This window comes from Thalia democratica, unplaced genomic scaffold (genome assembly GCF_965202585.1).
Source record: "Thalia democratica unplaced genomic scaffold, ktThaDemo2.hap1.1 HAP1_SCAFFOLD_94, whole genome shotgun sequence".
Taxonomy (NCBI): domain Eukaryota; kingdom Metazoa; phylum Chordata; class Thaliacea; order Salpida; family Salpidae; genus Thalia; species Thalia democratica.
Window position 1 is genome coordinate 130,001 of NW_028139263.1, and position 10,000 is coordinate 140,000.

The 10,000-nt window shown below is 34.5% G+C and overlaps 4 non-coding genes and 1 pseudogene across 4 annotated transcripts; all 5 read right to left on the reverse strand.

Annotated features, from left to right (window-relative positions):
* LOC145845589 (large subunit ribosomal RNA) overlaps positions 1 to 1,031 on the reverse strand; it is a 7,920-nt pseudogene extending 6,889 nt beyond the window's left edge.
* A 222-nt stretch (positions 1,032 to 1,253) lies between these two features.
* LOC145845613 (5.8S ribosomal RNA) lies at positions 1,254 to 1,406 on the reverse strand. The gene has a single exon (XR_014370470.1). It is a non-coding gene; the product is annotated as a 5.8S ribosomal RNA (ribosomal RNA).
* A 182-nt stretch (positions 1,407 to 1,588) lies between these two features.
* On the reverse strand, positions 1,589 to 3,396 carry LOC145845576 (small subunit ribosomal RNA). Its single transcript, XR_014370437.1, has one exon. It is a non-coding gene; the product is annotated as a small subunit ribosomal RNA (ribosomal RNA).
* A 3,383-nt stretch (positions 3,397 to 6,779) lies between these two features.
* On the reverse strand, positions 6,780 to 6,898 carry LOC145845602 (5S ribosomal RNA). Its single transcript, XR_014370459.1, has one exon. It is a non-coding gene; the product is annotated as a 5S ribosomal RNA (ribosomal RNA).
* A 2,831-nt stretch (positions 6,899 to 9,729) lies between these two features.
* LOC145845603 (5S ribosomal RNA) lies at positions 9,730 to 9,848 on the reverse strand. Its single transcript, XR_014370460.1, has one exon. It is a non-coding gene; the product is annotated as a 5S ribosomal RNA (ribosomal RNA).
* Between the last annotated feature and the right edge of the window lie 152 nt (positions 9,849 to 10,000).

The following is a 10,000-nucleotide window of genomic DNA, read 5'->3' on the forward strand; positions in this document are numbered from 1 at the left end:
ACCAGAGTTTCCTCTGGCTTCAGCCTGTTCAGGCATAGTTCACCATCTTTCGGGTCCCAACAAGCACGCTCTTGCTCGACCCCTAGGACGCGGCCTATGGGATCGGCCGGCGATGCGCCTAATGAAAGGATCTCGCCTCGTTTGCCTTCACTGTGCTTTCGGGTTTCGTACTGCCCAACACCTCGCGCGCGTGTTAGACTCCTTGGTCCGTGTTTCAAGACGGGTCGGAGACGTGGCCAGCTTAAGCCGCAGACCCCTGGCGTCTGAGCGCTAACGCGAAGAAGGCCTTGTACAAACTCTAGAGACTGCGAGCAGTTTCCAAAGCCGTATTCCAGCGATCAACACGCAGCCTGTCCGAAGACCGACGCGGAATCTCTCCTCGGTCGCCGAGCCGAAGCTAATCGAACGCCTATAACACTCTTCCGAAGAAGAGCTACCTTGCGAACGACCAAAGTCAGCCCAGCAACCGGTCGCGGCCCTCGCCGAACGCTAGTGCAGCGCCGCGACGCCAGCGCAACCGTAAGAGTCTCCGAAGATCACTCAAACAGTAGGACAGCTCTCGCAGCGCCTGAAAACGTCCGGCGACTCGATGGGCGCCTCCGTTTGCCTCCAAGCGGTTTCACGTACTCTTTAACTCTCTCTTCAAAGTGCTTTTCAACTTTCCCTCACGGTACTTGTTCGCTATCGGTCTCGAGCCAGTATTTAGCCTTAGATGGAGTTTACCACCCGCTTAGGGCTGCATTTCCAAACAACCCGACTCCGGGAAAACCGCTAGGACGAATTACGACCGCCGCCAAGGGCCTAACACCCGCTCTGGGAAAAGGCCTCGATCAGAAGAACGTGGGCAGTCGTTGGTTCGCCGCATGCTGAATTCCATACGCTACATTTCCTCGCCCTCCAAAAAGGCTCGGATTTAGCGCTGGGCTTATCCCGCTTCACTCGCCGTTACTAGGGGAATCCTTGTTAGTTTCTTTTCCTCCGCTTAGTGATATGCTTAAGTTCAGCGGGTCGTCCCGCCCGATCTCAGGTCAAAAGTGATGTACTACAAAAGTACATGCGCTTTGTACGTCGGCCTTTTGAAGTCACTTAACTTATTCTCGAGCACCTACCGTCGTTGCTACCTCACCCGAGGCCAGCAGGCTGCTCACGCTTCAGCTGTGAAATCGCCAGACCAGCTGTCTTTGACGACACGCTCCTTAATTAAGAAACGAGTCGCAGGCACTTTCAAACTAATGAAAGGATCGGTGTGTTAAAGACCCTGAGACGGACGTGGCCCCAGGATTACCCGAGGCCGCAATACGCGTTCAGAATATCGATGCTCAATGTGTCCTGCAATTCACATTACTTCTCGGAGCTAGCTCCGTCCTTCATCGACGCTCGAGCCGAGTGATCCACCGCTAAGAGATCTCTCGTGTTAATCAATCTCAATGCAACCAAAAAATCGTGTTCAAAAAGAAGCGGCCGCGCCAGCACTTGCGTGCTGAATTATTACTCCCGCTGTCAGGAAGCAACGCGACCGAACTATAACAGTTACAGGGCTCGGTCCCTTCGAAGAAGAGACGTCGCTTGAAATCAAATTTCGATTCGTTAATGATCCTTCCGCAGGTTCACCTACGGAAACCTTGTTACGACTTTTACTTCCTCTAAATGATCAAGTTCGATCGTCTTTTCGAACACCGGCGAGTGCGTTGCCGCACGTACCAGGCTCAATCGGAGGACCTCACTAAACCATTCAATCGGTAGTAGCGACGGGCGGTGTGTACAAAGGGCAGGGACGTAATCAACGCAAGCTAATGACTCGCGCTTACTGGGAATTCCTCGTTCAAGGGAAACAATTGCAAGTCCCTATCCCTAGCACGACCGGGGTTCAACGGATTACCCGGACCTTTCGGCCTAGGGAACACACGATGATCCGGTCAGTGTAGCGCGCGTGCGGCCCCGAACATCTAAGGGCATCACAGACCTGTTATTGCTCAATCTCGTGTGGCTAAACGCCACTAGTCCCTCTAAGAAGTTGTCTCCGACCCAATGGGTCGAGCAGCTATTTAGCAAGTAAGAGTCTCGTTCGTTATCGGAATTAACCAGACAAATCGCTCCACCAACTAAGAACGGCCATGCACCACCACCCACAGAATCAAGAAAGAGCTCTCAATCTGTCAATCCTCGCTGTGTCCGGGCCGGGTGAGATTTCCCGTGTTGAGTCAAATTAAGCCGCAGGCTCCACTCCTGGTGGTGCCCTTCCGTCAATTCCTTTAAGTTTCAGCTTTGCAACCATACTTCCCCCGGAACCCAAAGACTTTGGTTTCCCGGAAGCTGCCGGACAGTTCTTAAGTTCGACACTGCCCGATCGCTAGTCGGCATCGTTTAAGGTCAGAACTAGGACGGTATCTGATCGTCTTCGAACCTCTGACTTTCGCTCTTGATTAAAGAAAACATTCTTGGCAAATGCTTTCGCAGTCGTTCGTCTTGCGCCGATCCAAGAATTTCACCTCTAACGGCACAGTACGGATGCCCCCGTCCGTTCCTATTAATCATTACCTCGTGCTCCGAAAACCAACAAAATAGAACCGAGGTCCTATTCCATTATTCCATGCAACATTATACAAGCGTAAAGCCTGCTTTGAACACTCTAATTTTTTCAAGGTAAACTTGCCGGACCACCGCAACACTCAGTTAAGAGCACCGCGAAGGCACCGACCAACAAGAACAACGAGGCCAGTGCTAGCCTTTCGACCGACCAACCTCGCCGTCCCTATATCCAACTACGAGCTTTTCAACCGCAACAACTTAAATATACACTTTTGGAGCTGGAATTACCGCGGCTGCTGGCACCAGACTTGCCCTCCAATGGATACTCGTTAAAAAGTTTAAAGTGTACTCATTCCAATTGCAGGACCTCGTACGAGGTCTGCATTGTTATTTTTCGTCACTACCTCCCCGAGCCGGGAATGGGTAATTTGCGCGCCTGCTGCCTTCCTTGGATGTGGTAGCCGTTTCTCAGGCTCCCTCTCCGGAATCGAACCCTGATTCTCCGTCACCCGTTACAACCTCGGTAGGCCGATACCGTACCGACGATAGTTGATAGGGCAGTTGCTTTAATGAGATGTCGCCAGCACTAGGCCGTGCGATCCGCAAGCTTATCCAGAGTCACCATTGTAACGACCCGAAAGCCGGTTAGTTTTGGTCTGATAAATGCGCGCCTCACGTCAGTTCGGCGCTTTACGCATGTATTAGCTCTAGAATTGCCACAGTTATCCATGTAAAAGCGTACAATCAAATGAACCATAACTGATTTAATGAGCCATTCGCAGTTTCACTGTACGTGAGCTCGTACTTACACTTGCATGGCTTAATCTTTGAGACAAGCATATGACTACTGGCAGGATCAACCAGATAACTATCCGAGGGCGTTTAAACCCGTTGCTCGACTGAGCGTTTTTACTGTATAAATACAGACCTTTTCTATCACTCGGCTTAAAAGCCTTGCGAACGTTACTGAAAGTCGGCGCCGGCCTTTTGCTGTTTAAAGCGCCAGCCCGCGTCGACTGCAGCATGCAGCTATACAACTGACTGTTCTTTCTCCCGACCAACCGTTTGCCTTCTGCCGGTTAACTCGTCAGCAGCAACACGCCATCTGTCTGCTGCAGTTACCCGCCTCGAGCCGTGCCTGCCTGCGTCGGCTACTCGTCTCGACGACTTCGCAAAGCTATAAGCCTACCGCCGCTGGACGCTTGTAGTTTTTCATACGCTGCTCCGATGCGTTTACATAGCACGTTCGCCGCCGCTGCAATAGCCGCGCCTCGGGTGCTAAACAGTAATGCTTTAAGCCCGCTTTCTCGCCAAGTCGACCGAACGCACAAACACGTCTCTCTCACTAGTGTAAAGTAATGCATACGTGTATGATGCTCAAATGTTGCTGTTGAACTTTTTTGCCGATTTTTCCCGATTTTTTTTTAATTTCTTTGTTTCTTTTCAATTTTTTTAATATTTTAAGCTTATTTATGCTACGTTTAAATGTTTTAATACTTTTTTTATACTTTATTTAATATGTTTAAAAGAAATAAATAAAAAATAATATATATAAACTACTTTTTTTAATGTTTTAAATATGTTTGTTTATTATAAATAAGCTTTATTTGTATTATTTTTTATTTAAACTTACTTTTTAAATCTTTATATTTGTTTTATCGTTTTAAGCACATTGCGATAAATATAATAAACAAAAAATTGATTAAAAATAATAATAATAAAAAAAAAAAAAAAAAAATAACATAAGCTTATTTTATATGTTTCATTTTATTTTTATTTAAACTTACTTTTCAAACCTTAATACTCGTTTTATTTTTTTAAGCAGATCGCGATAAATATAATAAACAAACAATTAAATAAAAATAAATAAAAATGAAAAAAAAAAAAAAAACATAAGCTTATTTTATATGTTTCATTTTATTTTTATTTAAACTTACTTTTCAAACCTTAATACTCGTTTTATTTTTTTAAGCAGATCGCGATAGATATAATAAACAAACAATGAAATAAAAATAATAATAATAATAATAATAAATCATAAGCTTATTTTGTACGTTTCATTTTATTTTATTTAAAACTTACAATTTAAACTTTTGTATTTGTTCTATTCTTTTAAGCACATCGCGATAAATATAATAAGCAAACAATTAAATAAAAATAATAACAAATAAATAAAACAATACGGCTAAACTATAAAAAGAAAACTAAATAACTGATAAATACTTGTAAAACATTATTTGAAACATGTATTTTGAAACACAACACGATTGATTTATATTTGATAATATATTTTTAATTTGTGTAGTTCATTTAAAGTAGTCTCCCTTTTTGCTTCTGGTTTTATTAGAGTTATATATAACAATAAATGATGTAGTTTATTTAAAGTAGTCTCCCTTTTTGCTTCTGGTTTTACTTGAGTTACATAACGTTAAATAAACATACTTAATAAACGTAACCATCAATACTGTCATTTTAATAAAACTAAGTACAAATACATTGAATTAACATAGAACTTTAAAAAGCCTTTGCTAGTATCTGTTGGTAACAGTAAATAACCTATTATGACTCACAATACAAGAGTGCGAAATTTATTTTTCATTTGATTTTTCAGGTATTTATTTATTTGTGGAAATAAACTTTTTTATTACATTAGAAACTAATTGAATTTTTCCTATAACTATACCTATTATTATATTTAGTATGCTTAAAAGTAATAAAATGAAACGTCGCGATTATATAATAAACAAACAATCAAACAAACAAAGAAATAAAATAAAAAACTATTTTTTTAAACTTATATTTCAACTATATGTCTTATTTTATTTTCATTTAAACTTACTTTAAACCTCTGTATTTGTTATATATATTTAAACACAATACGATTAAACTATAAGACAAACAACAACATAAAATAATCACATTAATAAATACACTAAGCAAATAGCTAGAATAAATATAAATAGTTCAATATATACAATATATTTCTTCCATTTTTAAGTTACTTGTTAAACATATTTATTTAAACATGTTTCTTTAGAATATAAAACTAACAGTTCTACAAATAAAGAAATTAAAAAGCCAATACACATAACACTAACTTTTCATAAATTAGATATGCAAATATGAACAAAATAATAACTAAATTGTAAAGCTTTTGTAAACTGTAAACTTATAAACTTATAATAATAATTGCATATTCACTATTCACAATAGCTTTTTATTTAGTACACAACTGGTCTGTAAGTTGTGTAGTTTATTGAAAGTATAATCCCGTTTTGCTTCTGGTTTAAATAAAGTTATACAACACATACTAAAGTAAATTAAATAAAGTAATTCACTACTATCTATTAAATACATTAATTTAAATTAAAGTGAACTTTGAACTTATAATAATAATTGCATATTCACTATTCAGAATTGCTTTAAATTTAGTACACAACTGGTCTGTAAATTGTGTAGTTTATTGAAAGTATAATCCCGTTTTGCTTCTGGTTCAAATAAAGTTATACAACACTTACTAAAGTAAATTAAATAAAGTAATTCACTACTATCTATTAAATAAAACCAATTTAAAAAATACATTAATTTAAATTAAAGTGAACTTTGAACTTATAATAATAATTGCATATTCACTATTCAGAATTGCTTTAAATTTAGTACACAACTGGTCTGTAAATTGTGTTGGTTCTATTCAAGTACTCTCCTTGTTTGTTTTGTTTTAGTTGTATTTATTTTTAGATACTAGCACATTCAATACACATAATAAAGTAAACCAAATAAACTCTATTAATTTAAACTAAGTACAAATACATTAAGTTAATACAAAACTTTAAAAAGCTTTTGCTAGTATCTGTTGGTAACAGTAAATAACTTATTATGACTCACAATACAAAAGTGCAAAATTTATTTTCGTTTGATTTTTCAAGTAGCTACGCTTTTATTTGTTTATGGACAAAAAGACTTTAAAGTTTTAGTATAAATGACTAATTGTATTAATTTTAACTCAGAAAATTGTACTCTACAAGATGGTGCCATTATTTTTTCGATATCTCAACCTGGTCAAACCACTTTTTTAGCGCTCTAATTGGTTTAAACAGCAAATAACGTTATCTGATTGGCTTACGTTTTTATTTGCTAATAACTAGAATTTACTTTTCTTTTAAGCGTTAAAGAAATGTAAATAAACGAGTAATAAGTATAAATAGGTCAGAAAGAAAAATAGTACAAAAAAGATGAATTCAAAAGGCAAAAGCCTACGGCACGTGGTATTCCCAAGCGGTCACCCATCTAAGTACTAACCACGCCCGACACTGCTTAACTTCCCAGATCGGACGAGATGGGGTGTGCTCAGTGTGGTATGGTCGTAGGCGTTTGAAAGCGTTTACAAGCCTTTATAAACCCTTCGGTTTGTTTAAAAAACCTATTTGCACTTGATTTACAATCGATTTGATATTTTAAAATTAATCCTTATAAAATTTTAACCTGAATTAACCTTTTTTTTTCTTTTTTTTATCAACAGTTACTCCCAAACTGTACTAAAACTGTATTGTAACTGTACAAAAGTGTTTGTTTAAATAATTGCTATCTATAAATTACCTAAGACCAGGACAAGTAGAAGTAAAGTTTATTGAATTATTAAACTAAATAAATAAAATAAAATCGTAAAATAAAATAATACAATATGTTTACAATTTGTCATTGATCTATCCATTTATGTTATTGCATTACAAATACAAACATTGCATACATTCAAGAGTATTATTCATCAATCTTTTCAATATAATAAGTTTTAAATTTATATTTATATATATATTTATTTTTAAATAATTCCTGACATTTTAGACTACCTGAGATTTTTTTTTAATTAAATTAATTTTAGTAATTAAATACTTGACGTTCTAGTTTTTTTAATTTGATAACTCAACTATGTTTATTTTTTTTTTACTAATTTTAAAATTATTATTATACAATATATTTGTTATATTATATTTATTTTATTACTTAAACTTATTATATACATTTAATATATAATATTATTAAATAATTTTATTAACGAATTAAAAACAAAATATTATTATTTTATTATTATTATATTATTAACTTAGTGTTTTATTTTAAAGATATATTAAAAAACTAAACAGATATTACCCCTAAAAAATTTTGTTAATAATATATAAAAAGTACTCAAATTCAGATTCGGAAATATATATACTGTTTTTTTTCATCAATATTGCAGGTCTGCGTAGCCGGGGGCTGTAATCTAGCTGCCAGCAGGCCTGAAATGGTGGCCACTATTGTTCAATGTTCAACTTCAAATTCTTTGAGATTATACTGTACTATCTATCTATCTATCTAACAAATCTATCTAACAAATGTTGTTCAATCTAGGTTGTGGGTACTTGGGTCGAGTAATGCCTTTGACTTACAATCTGTTGTGGATTGTCAATATTCCTCTATCTATCAATAAACAAATCTATCTAATAAATGTTGTTCAATCTAGGTTGTGGGTACTTGGGTCGAGTAATGCCTTTGACTTACAATCTGTTGTTGATTGTCAACATTCCTCTATCTATCAATAATGATTATATTCAATATTAAATGTTGATTAATTCAGTTGTAAGAAAACCAGTGCGCTGGTTAGGTTGGGTAAGGCCTTCGACTTACAATCTTGGGGATTATCAACGTTCATCACAAGTACAGTAACGATCTCATTGAATTTCCAGTTGGAACATTGGATTGTAGTGGTGGCCTACTCTTTTTTGCCTAGTTTGACAAACTATTGTATATATATTGTATAACTTTATTTGTATTATTTTTTATTTAAATTACTACTTATTATTAAAGAATTAAATTTTCTCCATTGTTTTCTCCATCGCGAACATTAAAAAAAAAACTATGTATTTGAACTAATGCTTATTTTATATGTTTTGTTTTATTTTTATTCAAACTTACTTTAAACCTCTGTATTTTTTATACAATAAGATTAAACTATATAACAGAAAAATAATTAAATAATCAAACTATTGAATAAGCAGTTAATTAGTGTGTTTTTTTTAGGCTTCTTTCATTTTTAACTTACTTGTTAACCATATTTCTTTTATTAAAGTATAAAACTAACAGTTACTAAAATAAAATAATCATAAAGTCAATACACAAAACACTAACTTTTTATAGTTTAAATATGCAAACATGAATATAGTTATGAAGTAAAGTTATTCAAAGCTTATAATAATGAAGCTTTTGTATAATATTTCAATTACAGTGAACTTTAAGTAAGATAAGTTTTTTTTTTGTAATAACTACAAAATTGGTATTTTAGTTTATTATTAGTAACTAAATATTTATATTTATTATATTTAAAAAAAAACTTCTATACTAACTCTAATTTCAAAGCATATTAAAACATACAAATTTTACCAACTAAATATTTATTTTTATTTTTATTATTATAACTTTCAAACATAAGCTTGTATACCTTATATACCTATATACCTCATATAGTAGGCTTGACATAACATTATTTAATTCTTTTTGTTTGAAATAAACTCATTTAGTTATTAGTAAATTACAACATAAATGTTTATAACAATAAAACTAAGATTTAGCTTTTGAGTTAGTAAACTTTGATAGTTTTCTTTTAAAAGTTTAATAGTCCTTATTTAAGTTCAAACAAAATTGCTATATATTTAATACACATACAAAAGTAAACTAAGTAAACGTAACTCAATAGTCTCTTTTAAGTAAAAGTAATTACAAATACATTAAGTTAATACAAAACTTTAAAAAGCTTTTGCTAGTATCTGTTGGTAACAGTAAATAACTTATTATGACTCACAATACAAAAGTTCAAAATTTATTTTTGTTTGATTTTTCAAGTAGCCAGGCTTTTAGTTGTTTGTGGACAAAAAGACTTTTAAGTTTTAGTATAAAAGACTAATTGTATTAATTTTAACTCAGAAAATTGTACTCTACAAGATGGTGCCATTATTTTTTCGATATCTCAAACTGGTCAAACCACTTTTTTAGCGCTTTAATTGGTTTAAACAGCAAATAACGTTATCTGATTGGCTAAGGTTTTTGTTTTCTAATAACTAGAATTTTCTTTTCTTTTAAGCGTTAAAGAAATGTAAATAAACGAGTAATAAGTATAAATAGGTCAGAAAGAAAAATAAAACAAAAAAGATGAATTCAAAAAGTAAAAGCCTACGGCACGTGGTATTCCCAAGCGGTCACCCATCTAAGTACTAACCACGCCCGACACTGCTTAACTTCCCAGATCGGACGAGATGGGGTGTGCTCAGTGTGGTATGGTCGTAGGCGTTTGAAAGCGTTTACAAGCCTTTATAAACCCTTCGGTTTGTTTAAAAAACCTATTTGCACTTAATTTACAATCGATTTGATATTTTAAAATTATTCCTTATAAAATTTTAACTTGATGTAAGTATTTTTTTATTAAAACCTTTTTTTTTTG